The sequence below is a fragment of the Sinocyclocheilus anshuiensis genome, unplaced genomic scaffold (assembly GCF_001515605.1).
Source record: "Sinocyclocheilus anshuiensis isolate Anshui unplaced genomic scaffold, SAMN03320099.WGS_v1.1 scaffold1014, whole genome shotgun sequence".
Classification (NCBI taxonomy): domain Eukaryota; kingdom Metazoa; phylum Chordata; class Actinopteri; order Cypriniformes; family Cyprinidae; genus Sinocyclocheilus; species Sinocyclocheilus anshuiensis.
In genome coordinates, this window is record NW_015540943.1 from 47,553 (window position 1) to 60,615 (window position 13,063).

Consider the following 13,063-nt stretch of genomic DNA (forward strand, 5'->3'; position numbering starts at 1 on the left):
TTTGTGATACTTGAAGAATGGTTTCAATCATTTATATATTGCCAAGGGGTTTAATTTAACAAGATAAAACAAAAGTATTCGTTTTACTGAGAAATGATTTGTTGTAACACAATGTCATTATTTAAACCTAACGAGTCATTTGAAAATAACTAGCACACCTCTCATCAACAAGTTTTGGAGCTATTCATCGGAAATATTCACAATTTAAGGTATCATTCATGTAATTGTCACACAAAGGGTTACTGATGAGATGAATAAGCAGTAACAGAGATGCCTGACTGAGCAAACACCGCTAATTACAACGAAATACCACTAATTATGGTGTGAATCATGGTGTAAAATGACTGGCAAAGACATTAAACTTTGAAATCATACTTATCAACCTAAATTATATGGATGGCGTGCTTTAAGTAATGATAGGCATAACAAAAACTGTCTGTGCCACCAATGCCATAGCATGTAGCAAGTGTATTTTGCTTCTTCATCAAAGCAACCGTTAGTATTTGTGTTGTAATGGAATAAAGTGGTTAATATAATATAATATACTTTTAATTTGTACTTTGTAGTACAATTATTTAAGACCAATAACTTAATTTGTTCTTAATTGTACTTTATAGTTCAATTATCAATTATCAAATCCATGCTGTTCAAAGCCCTCAGCAATTTGTTCTTGCCAGCTGTCAGGAATGACTTAAGCCTTGTTCAGACTATCAGTCCAAATACAATTTTTGTATCCTCTCAGGATACCTGGAAGCACTGTTACAACAAGTACCCCAGGCACATCGTTTTTCCATTTTTGAAGCATAAACCCCATAAAAACGATGCGAGATTCGGATCTTCCAATGTTTCTCTATGGCGCTGAAACCTACAGATGTCCGATTTCCGCTCCCCGTGCAACTGATATACTCGACTGCCATTGGCTCATCTGCGTTCGAGGGGAGGGGCTTACCAATAGGTCAATTGTACATGTTGATTAAAGTTAAAATAGCACATCATTTGCCTTCAGTTAACATGAAAGAATAAAAGAGCACCAGCAAGGGAAAAAAAATAGCATTAGCCAAACAGTTTTAATAGTTGATGATCAGTTGTTGTTTTTTATCAACTAGTTTGTCAAATGTGTTTAAAGCATTACTGCATGTTTGGGCTGGGTGATATGACAATACATATTGTGGCGATGATATAAAGTGTGAATCAACGGAAATTTTTCTAAATCGTTTACATAGATAGGCCTGTTGGGGAAAGCAAATATATCCGTTTAGCAGGCAGGAATTATTCATTCATTCAAAAGGAAGCCTGGATGAATGAGTAATAGAATGTGATGTGCTTGGTGCAATTGCACTTATTATAAGTGTATATGTGTATGTCCTTTATACTAGTTCAATCAAGTGTGAATTGATTGAACTTTTTCTAAATCGTTTGCATAGAAAAAGGCCTATCGGGGTAAGCAAATATATCCGTGCAGCTTTTAGAGGGAAAACGTTGGAGTGTAAAAAGAAGCATGGATGAATGGTTGAGAAATAGAGTGTGATGTGCTTGGTGCAGTTGCACTTATTATAAGTGCAGTATGCCTCAAAAGGAAATTCAAGTTCACACTCGTACGTTGGCAAGCCGTTTTTTTGTCGTGCGCTCTGAGACTGAGTGGAACACTGACAAGTAGCTCTACACTTTTGACTTAAAGGTCCTTTCACACTGGACGCGGCCATCGGTGGAATCACAGCACAGCTGCCGCTTTCGGTCGTAGTGGAAGCAGTTTCTGCAGTTGAAGCCTTGTTCATACTTTCGCCTGCCTCTTAACGGACGCTGCTTTTTTGACACTTTCTTCACACTTTTTACACTTGCTCACCTTTGTATAATTCTGTGAAACGACAGGGGGGCGACGCGGAGTAATAGTTCTCCAAACCATCAGAAAGCAGCGGTGAGAGGAAGTAGTTTGCCGAGTCGTTTGTCAAACAATCCTTTTGTGAGAAGTTTATGAATAAATGGATTTCTTCACATAAACTGATAATGTTGTGGGTCATTTTGGAGGATACATGTGAAAATGTGAAAGTACACTACTTAAATCCACACAAAAGAATCGAATCGTGTAAAACCCAGTAAACTTGAGATTATGACTTGTGACATTAGAACAAAACATACTGCATGAATATGATAACATGTATAACACTAAATGGAACAATAGTGATTATTGATTACAATACTGATACAAACACTGATGAATGGTACAGTACACCACAAAACATCTTCAGTTTTTGGTTTTATTGTTCATCATCATCAAAAAAAAAACAAAAAAAAACTTCGAGCAAAATGCTATTTAAAAGAATTCTAATTTTAAAATTTACATTTTAGATAAACTTACTAATTTGAATAAACTTTATATACAACAAAATACATTTTTACATGAAATAAATCTAAAAAGTTTTTTTTTCTTTTAGTTTTGTAGTTCCTACAGTGCAGGGGAAGGGAAGAGGTATATAAAATGGAAATAGAAGTTCCATTTTGTACACATCTAAACGTTTTTTTTTGCATTCAGAATAGGTCCAGATATATTTCAGCTTATAGGGATGCCTACACTGGATTTGCCAATTTCACATGCATCTTGTGTATTTTCAAAATACAAAATACTGTATTTGTATTTAAATGCATTTTTCCACACAGATAGGATTCCAATCGGATATGAACAAAAACTGGATTTGGACTGACAGTCTGAACAAGGCTTCTTTTCAGTGCAGTTAAATACTTCAGTGAAGGAAAACTAGCCAGTGTGGTCAGAGTTGATTAGTAGTGCATGAAAGAATCTGCACTTTCACAAGCACTTCCAGTAGAGAGAGAGAGAGAGAGAGAGAGAGAGAGAAAGAAAGAAATTCTTTGTAGTCCTGCTCAATGAGGACAAATGGTTATAATGGGTAGTTTCTAAATGACATCTGTGACCCGGGACTCTCCTCTGGAGAATTCACTGTGCTGAGTGCCAGAAGCTGTACATGGTTGAAACAAGGGAAGATGATGTAGGCAAAAGGCAAATGGGTGGGCAGAAAGAGAAAGTACACCCATGTGTCACGTAAAATGAAATGTTGACTCTTATCAAATATTTACCTTACGACAAAACTTGTCTGTCTTCTGTCTGGCTGTCTTCATCTATTTTTATAGCAATATACAGTTTGTTAGGGATAGTGACTTAAACTCCTGCCAGTGTTCAAGATATTACCCAGAACACTCTTAAAATACCTAGCAATAACCCAGAATACCCTAGCAACTGCCTAGCAGCACCCTACCAATCTCTCAGAACACTATAGCAAGTATCACTGTATACAGACCACCCAGAGCAATCAGCTTGGCTGGAACGGTCTAGTAACAACAGAGTAATGCCCTATAGCCACCCAGAATACCCTAGCAACCAGCTAAAATGGTCAGAACACCTTTGCAACCACACAGCAGTCCTCGTCAATTCTGCATATTTCACATTTAAAAAGGCCATATTGTGTATTTTTGTTGCTTTGATTTTTTTGCACCAAAAAGAGTCCTAATTTAGAATTTAGAATTTGACTTTGAAATTTGAATTTTGATTTAAGTTCTGTATTCAAATGAGCTCTGTCCTGATTGGCTAACCACTGCGTACAGTTGTAGTTCACACTCATTCATCAGGGCGAACGAAGTTGTTGAATTTGAGTATGTATGTTAATGAGCTCATGACTGTGATGTAATAACTGTGGGGGTGTTTACATGACACAGTTTTCAACTAAAAATGGAAAACTTTTTATGTGTTTTATGCATTTTGGCCATTTATTTACACGACAACGGCATGCAAATACTACAAAAATGCAACTTTTGGAAAACTGTGACATCATATGTATGCGCATGACATGTTCAGTATATAGGAATGCATATGTGCGAAGACACATGGTGTTTCTTTACAAAGTGACATCGCCAACTACTGGCCTGGCATGATAATGCAACGTTTTTAGTCATTTTCGCAGATCTGTGTGAACGGTGATCATTTTGATGTTGTTGTCTGTACGCAAAACATTTAAAAAATGCCAAGGAAAAACGATTCCATTTTTTAGTACATCGTTGTCGTGTAAACGCACCCTAAGATAATGTCTGAATAACCTGTAAAGGTGTAAACATTAGTGAAATTTAGACTAAATTTTGCAAGCAAAACTGACACTCCATTGTCTATTGTCAGTAGTGTAGAAATGCATGAAGCACCACTCACACAGGAGTCACTTTCAAATCAAGCAGCATTCTGTTGGTCAAAACGACAAATTTGTGTGGCCGACTTGAACAAAGGAACTCGCCCTCACATGAAACTCCAGATTGTGTGGATTCCTATTAAAATTACTTGATTTCACAGTGTATTAAGGGCACAGACTCTAATTTTTTTAGCTTCACAATATGATTTCATCCAGTCGGATGATATTGAATATGTTTGCTATTTTGAGTCAATTATCACAGTAGACCATGTATCAGGTCAGACTATGTTTACCCATCCAAGAGCAGATCCAAATGCGCTTGTAGTTTTTTTTTTACTGCAGTCTGTGTTTTTTGACAGGGGGCAGGTTCTGTGTGAGCTTTTGTTGTGTTTTGAATGACTTGAAAGTCTGGGAGAGTGTGATCCTTAGTCGCTTAGTGCATGATGCCCAGTTTTTCTCTTTAACCATTTACAAAGTCAAGAAGTGTTTGATGCCTAGTGTTTTGAAATCTGTTCAGTAAAAGTCATGTAGTGAATTAAATCCCTTTATGTGCATTACAGCTGAACTGGATGTAGATCTTCAGGAGGACTCCCTTGATGACTCTAATTTTACTATCCTTTTACCTCTGTTGGCCTGACAATGACTGAATTATAACGGTCCACACTTGGGACGCCAGATTAGTTGCCAGAGGATAATGTGGCCTAGTAGTTTAATAGATCTTCAGGAGGACTCCCTTGATGACTCTAATTTTACTATCCTTTTACCTCTGTTGGCCTGACAATGACTGAATTATAACGGTACACACTTGGGACGCCAGATTAGTTGCCAGAGGATAATGTGGCCTAGTAGTTTAAGATCTGAGCTTCTAAACCCATGTTACTCCTGTGGAATAAACTGTACAAAAAGACATAACTAACATCCCTTTTTTCCTCGCAGGATTGACATCTTATTCTTGCATATATGCATATAAAAAATTTATTTAAAGACGAGATGCCCCAACTCCTAGGTGTACTGAAAGCTAGTGCGTTGAAACAACAGATGCGGATGGAAGGAAACAAGTATTAGACAGCTGTCTGAATACTATATTTAACTAAATAACGTGAGCAACAAGCTGAGCTAAATAAATGTCAAAATTTGTTTTTGCCTAGTAACAGAGGAGAGGGAATGCTAAATTGCACATAGTAGTAACCAGTTATGTTAGAGGAAAAATTATGCAATCAAATCTTGCTTGTTTTGGAGACTTGTCAGGTGTGTAGGGCACTATCGAGATTTTGCAACTCCGGTCCAGGCCACTGTCCTGCAGAGTTTAGCTCTTTCCCTAATCAAACACACATGAAAAATCTAACCTATGTCTTCAGGACTGCTAGAAAATTACAGTCAGTTGTGTTTGATTAGGGCAGTGGTGGAAAATGTCAGTCCTGGAGAACCAGTCCTGCAGACTTTTGCTCCAAACTTGATAAAAACTCACCTGCTTTGTAGCTTTCTAGTAACCCTTAGACCTTGATTAGCTTGTTCAGGTGTGTTTGATTAGGGTCAGAGCAAAACTCTGCAGGACTGTGGCTCTCCAGGACTGACGTTGGCCACCCCTAGATTAGGGATAGAACTGAACTCTGCAGGACAGTGGCCCTCCAGGCCTATTTCTGCTCTAGTCCTAATTAAACACACCTGAACCAGCTAATCCAATTCTTCAGGATCACTAGAAACTTCCAAGCAGGTTTGTTGGAGCTGAACTCTGCCGGTAATTCTGGGTCCGCACTGCACGATTTTCAGTGGATCGCTGCTCTTCTCACACTGCACGACTGTCTGCGGTACCATCTAGTTGCTGTTGTGTGCTGAATGACGACAGGGTGTCACACATTACACAACTTTTCAGTAGGAAGAATTGCCGACAACTCCGTCAGGTCTTCAAACGACGTTTCACAACCAAACACACGCGAGAATTGATAGGGAAGTAATGTAAGATCACGTGAGAATGGATTAATTTCTGTCAAAAACAGTAGCCCGCAAGAAGCTTGTAGTCCAAGTTGTCTGTATTTACAGTGAAAAATAATAAACAAAGAAAAATATGAAGGAGAGAATGGTTGCTTGCTGATGTTCTGTTGCAGCTCTATTATGACTCCTCCCTCTGAAATTTCCCTTGCCCTGAATCGATCTTTCTTGCAAATGTAATTTCCAGTCAAAACACATTTCAAACTACAGGACTATCGCTGATAGGTCCAGATATTTAACATGGGCATCGGCGATGTATTGGAGCTTCTCTCAGATTGCGCCTTTGATAACACAAACTATGTGATTATTGCTTTCATAAATGAGCACCAATTTGCCTCCAATTGCAGCCATTTGTTGGCGATTTCCACAAAAACGCTGGCGAGTGAAAACGTGGCTAAAATCGTGCAGTATGAACCCGGCATGAGCTGTCTTCTAGGATCTGGATTGGACACCTCAGCGCTAGAATTTTTATGGGTTTTGATGTGACTGTGTGCAATTTATGTTGTTGAATATAATGTAAAAATCTAATAACCGTCAATCTGAAAACCAATATGGAAATACTCGAAAATGTTAAATCTCTTTTGGGTTGGAGGATTACAAACCAAACAGTTCTGTTTTTTCTTACTGATTTTAAGGCATTTTAGTCCTCAGAAGTAGAACTTATGACATGGATAACAATGTTGTGAATTAAACATTTGTTTTGGTGGTTGACATTTGCTTCTGTAGGCCTTTTTCTGTTATGGCATTCAGAGTGGAAAGCAAAGTAAGAATTTAATTGGACAGGAAAATGTGCATATGACAATAAAGGCTTTGAATTTTGAACTTTGAGTGTCACGGTGGTAAGAAACCCATGTTTGTATGTGTGCCAATGTTATTGGAAAACTAAGGTCAGGAATCCCCAGGGCTAAGAGGGGTGTTACTGTGGATCGTTCAGCTTGGCCCCGTTTTGAACATGAATTTTTAAATAAATGTAATATTCTGTTTCATATGGAAATACATTGTAGTAAAGATTTATTGAATTCAGTGCAAGCCTTCTTTTTAAATAAAACAGACTAACGTGAAAAGACCAACAAGTGGGCGGGCAATATGCGAATGTTTCATGTTGACATCAACATGAAATGGCTTGGGATTTGTTTTAAAAACGGCTCGTTTCAATGATTCAGAGTCGACTCTTTCTTTTGAGAGACAATAACTTTATACACGGTGCACTTTCAGATTTAAAACTTTGCAGAATGTTTTCATTCACTTAGAGTTGTGTTACACACTGCGTGAAAGGAAATTTTCAAAAATCCATAATAGGGGCACTTTAAACACTATAAAAAAAATCCAAGCTAACGTAATATTTAGCAGATCAAGAATAAATCAAGTCCAAGTAGACAATACATATAGAAGAGCTTGTCTTTTTTTGAACGCTATAATTTACAATTTCTATTAATTTCCATAGCAGTTACTCTTAGCCATTCACCTAAACAGTGTCAAAAGCCACGTGAACCACATTAAAATGACATCCTTTCATGTTACGCTATGCTATAGGGGTTTCTAAATGTGGCCAGTTTCATGGCAGGCGCTACAAATAAGTTGAGTCTGGTGTGTAGTTTACTAGCTTTACAGAAAGCCTGATGTCCTGTGGAATTCTGTTCCCGTTATAGCAGGAGAAATTATAAAAGGACTATTCAGTTTCTCACATTTCAGAACGGACATTTGGTATCTTCACAATCACAGAGCTATTTGGCAGAGCATTTGTAATTCATTTTTGCTTGTAACACTAACCGCAAGTCAGTGAATGTGAACAATTGTTTGTTAATCTGTCAATTCGCATGTGTGGTTGAGCAAATTGACTCTGCAACTGCAGCCTTTGTAATGTAAACACTCAGGATGGTTGAAATAGTAATGCATGTGTAGACTGAGGACAGAATAATGGTTTTGCATTTCTGTGCCTGAGTAACTCCATAATGACCTGAGAGAGCTCATTAGGAGAACAGACTAAATTGTGGTTTTAAAAATGGCCCAAGGGATAATGTCTGCTAGATGGGCCACAAACTCACAAAGGAAATTTGCTAGGCCACTTTTTTTTCCTACACCCCATGATGCTTTGCATGAATAAAGGAAAAGTATACAGCGGACTGAAAAGAGCTCTTGCCACAGACATTCTTGTTGTACTATGTATAAAATACAAAGAGTTACATTATTTTCCTGACATCTGGGGACATTTGCATGTCGTTCAGTCAAACTGAGAGATAAGGATTTGAAGCACAACCTTACAATTATATATATATATATATATATAGTCTTTTTTTAGTAGAAGATCTTTAAGCCAGAAGTGTTAGAAAAACAGTAGATAGCTACTAGATACCACACTTATTTTGCAACAACGCCAAGGTGTTTGATTGTAACAGATATTATTGCATTCTGGTGTCATTTGAGAATGACATTTGAGATATTAGGATGGAAGTAGAGATGTCTGTTGAAGGACCCTGATTTAACTCTGGACTCTTAAAATAACTCGGGAAGACATAGGAGTGACTTGCCTTGCAGTACAATATGTAGTTCAGTACAGTATCAGTTCAGCATACAGGTCTGTTGATCTAAGAAACTGAGAAAGATGTCATGTGTCAAAAGTCTTTTGGAGAAGCACAAGTATTCATTTGTGCTTTTTCATAAAGAGCCCTGCTAACCCTTCAGAAACCATTGCTATTTACATCTGAGCAAAAGGGAAACTAGAGGAAGATTTTGTTTTAGTAATATAACGTCTGACTTTAAAAATTCGTACTCGATGCGATTATCTGAAGGTATAAAATAGAAGCATGTAATAGAGGAATTTTGCCGTCACCTTGTTTTGATGAGCTAAAATCTATATAGTAAGATGTAGTAACAGTTATAATATCATATAGAATTAACTTCATATACAAACACAGTGTTATTTTGGGCAATTTAACTCTTTTTCATAGTCAGTCTTTAGTGTGCCTTTTTTGGGCTGCACATGATTAATGATTTTTAGAGTCATTAAAGAGACCAAACCAAACAGTTGATGGACCCCACCGACTTCCATAGTATTAAAAACAAAATGCTATGGAAGTCAATAGGGACCATCAGCTTTTTGGTTACACACATCCTTCTGTTGTGTTCAGCAGAATAAAGACATTTACAGAGTAAATGATGACAGAATTGTAATTTTAGGGTGAACAATAACTTTAAATTTCAAGTTTGGTAATATTAAGCAAATTCTTGTACCACTCAAATGAACACAATTAAAAAAAAATAATAATAATAATTTCGGGTCAAAATGACCCGAACAGGGGATTAAGGTTAAATTTGTTAAAGGTGTAGAAGTTTTTCAAAACCATCTAAAACCAAAATTAATACAAAGAATACTGGCATACACACACACACAAACACACACACACACACATATATATATATAACGCATGTCACACCTCTGTTCATCAATTTGCACTGGCTTCCAATAGCTGCTCGCATAAAATTCAAGGCATTGATGTTTGCCTACAAAACCACCACTGGCTCTGCACCCCTTTACCTAAATTTACTTCTTCAGAATTATGTGCCCTCTAGAAGCTTGCGTTCTGCAAGTGAACGGCGCATTATAGTGCCATCCCAAAGAGGCACAAAATCACTTTCACAGACTTTTTCATTAACTGTTCCCTCCTGGTGGAATGACCTGCCCAACTCAATCTGAGCAGCTGAGTCCTTAGCCATCTTCAAGAAACGACTAAAAACACATCTCTTCCATCTTCATTTGACCCTCTAACTCTAGCACTTTCTATTCTAATTTCAAGAAAGAAAAAAAAAACACGACTCTCAAACACAATGATTCTCTATTATTTTTCTATTCTGTCTACTTGTTTTTCTTTATATTTATTATAAAAATAAACCCCATTCTATGTGTACTGCGTTAGGCTAACCGAGACTTGTCACAGCATTTATATATTATTGCCCTTTGTTGATTTTCATTGCTTCCATTGTCCTCATTTGCTTCTATTGTCCTCATCATATTTTAACATGGTTTTTTATGTTAGGAATACAAATGCATACATAAGGAAAAGGGTACAAAAAAATGTTGTCACATGACAACACAGGAATCAGGAAGTCACAAACTAGGCCATAAATCAAAAGTCCAAGAATGATTACAACTACCGACAGATGCCAGCAAGCATCAGAGAAGTTTGTTGGTTAGTAGTAAAAGTGCCTGGTTCTAAAATGTTGCAAAACATCGACAGAGTTAGTGTATTTGGCATAGTATCATTCAAATGCCAATTAATTAGCTTCCCCCACCCCCATTTATCCTGGATTGAGGAGTAGAAAAAGAGCAACCACTGAAATAGGTCAGGACGTCTTCCCAGCTACTGAGAAGAGGGTAAGTGAAGCACAAAGTCTGCCACCACCTCTAGGGCAAGTGCTGAGTATGCTGAACTGACCTGGGTAAGCAAGAGGATGTGTCTCTTCCGCTCACACATCCTGTCTACAAGGACAGATTATGATCTGGCGAGGCCCGCAGAGCACCAGCCTCTTTGTAGTTTCTCTTGTCACAAAAATAAAAAAATAAATCTGTTTTCTAAAGTTGCAATTAAAAGAATAAACACACCATGTGCATTATACATTATATAAAAGACAACAATATTATTACTGGTATTTAACATCAAAGCTTCATTAAATGTGTGGTCACATTTACATTTGTTCAGAAAGTTTTTACGGGCAAAATCTAGCCATTTCAATAGGAATCCATGTGATCAGGAGTTCTGCATGATGTTGCTTGGTTTGAAAGTATCTTCTGTGAAAAAGTGAAAGTGACGTCACATGTGGCCAAGTATGGTGACCCATACTCGGAATTAGTGCTCTGCATTTATCCCATCCAAAGTGCACACACACACACACACCGTGAACACACACCCGGCAGTGGGCAGCCATTTTTTTGCTGCAGCGCGTTGGGGGTTCGGTGCCTTGCTCAAGGGCACCTCAGTCGTGGTATTGAAGGTGGGAGAGAGCGCTGTACATTCACTCCCCCCACCTCCAATCCCTGCCGGTACGAGACTCAAACCCGCAACCTTTGGGTTACAAGTCCGACTCTCTAACCATTAGGCCACGACTTCCTCGACTTCTGTGTTGAACTCTACGATGCTTCATACATTGTACATACACAATGGGCCTTTTTTTGTCCTGCACTGTAAGGTTTATAATCTCAAACATTCAAGCACTGTTCAGTATATGTTTTCAGCTTGAGGCTCCTGGTAGTCAGAGGTGGGCCCCAGTAGTCTGGTCTATAATCCTTGCATTTCTAATGGTGTTTGAGGGGGTCTGACCTAAAAGAAGCCTCAGTAGGAGTCATACCAAAAGCACATAAAAAATACGGAAATGTGTGCATGGGAGAAATGTGAACAAGGGCATAATTAAAAATGATTCTGTGTAATGAACGTCATCCACTACAGAATGTTTTAGTGGACTAAAAAGTTCATTTAGGCCTTGTTTACACCTAGTATTAAGATGTGTGTTGAGCTTATCCACTTTCGATAACTTCCAGAGGTAGTCGAAAACGACCAGGTTGCTTTTGTAGTGTAGACGCTCATATCTCATAAAGACCACCTACTGACGTAATTCTTAAACATTACCGGACATGTTGTTAAAGAGGGCTAGCCAGATGGGATTTAAACTTTGTCAGCTGAAATCATAAGTTTGGTTTGAAGGCAAATGCTCTCATACCAGTCCTGATTCAAACACAAACCCACAGCGTTAGGCATAGTTTTGCAGCTATCAGAGCAAAAAACACGGGCTGCTGCTCTCTGTATCATTTTCCGTTGTCTACTTTAGCATTCAGATGTAATTTGTGTGTGCTTATTTTTTGCAAAATTAGATCAAAAGATCAGAAAAAGACCATACATATACCCACCCATATACCATCAAAATAAACCAGACATCAGGCCTAATGCATAAACACTACAAACAGAAAAACGGAATTGGAAGTGTTAGCTTCATTGCAATTAAAAGTAACTAACCACAATCTCATATAAATGCATATAACATGACATTGTACGCAAAGTGTATGCAGAACTGCAAATGGAAAGGCACTTTAGAACAGTTATGTGGGTGTTTAAAATTGCTTCTACTAATCTGCATTGCTATCTTTTCACAGCTCGCATTTGGCTTATTTAAAAGAAAGATAAATGTTCACCTCACTGGAGCCTCAGTGCAGAACCTCCAGCCTGAACACCCACGCCAGTACGAAACACATTATTATTCCACACGACAAAACCTGAGTTACATACATGGAACATTAGTGAATAAGTTACTTAGTATTTACTAAATGGAAATACACTTTTTGTGGCCACGTGATTACTTACAGTGGGTATAGAAAAGAATCACCCCCCTTTAAAAATAATTGTTTTATTGCTTTGCATCCTGAAATGAAGATGGACACTGTTTTTGTTTTATCCAGCTGTATTTACTCAGTGCAACTTATAACATTCAAGTGAAATATATAACACCAACATGTCAGAAAAAAAATTATTGGAAAAAGGATCAGCCCCTTGTGTCAGTATTTTGTTGAACCACCTTTTGCTTTAATTACAGCCTTTAGTCCGTTGGGATATGGCTCTACTAACTTTGCATATCTAGACTTATCTAGACTGCAATATTTGTTCAGTTAAATTTGATGGTGACCGTTGGTCTTCAAGTAATTCCACAGATTTTCAATGGGGTTTAAGTCTGGGCTCTATCCTGACAAGTGCTCCAGTCCCTGCTGCAGAAAAACACCCCCATAACAGAATATTACCACCTCCATGCTTTACTGTACTGTAGGAATGGTGTTATTTGGATGATGAGCTGTATTGGATTTCCGCCAGACATATCGTTTGGTGTTGAGGCCAAATAATTCAATT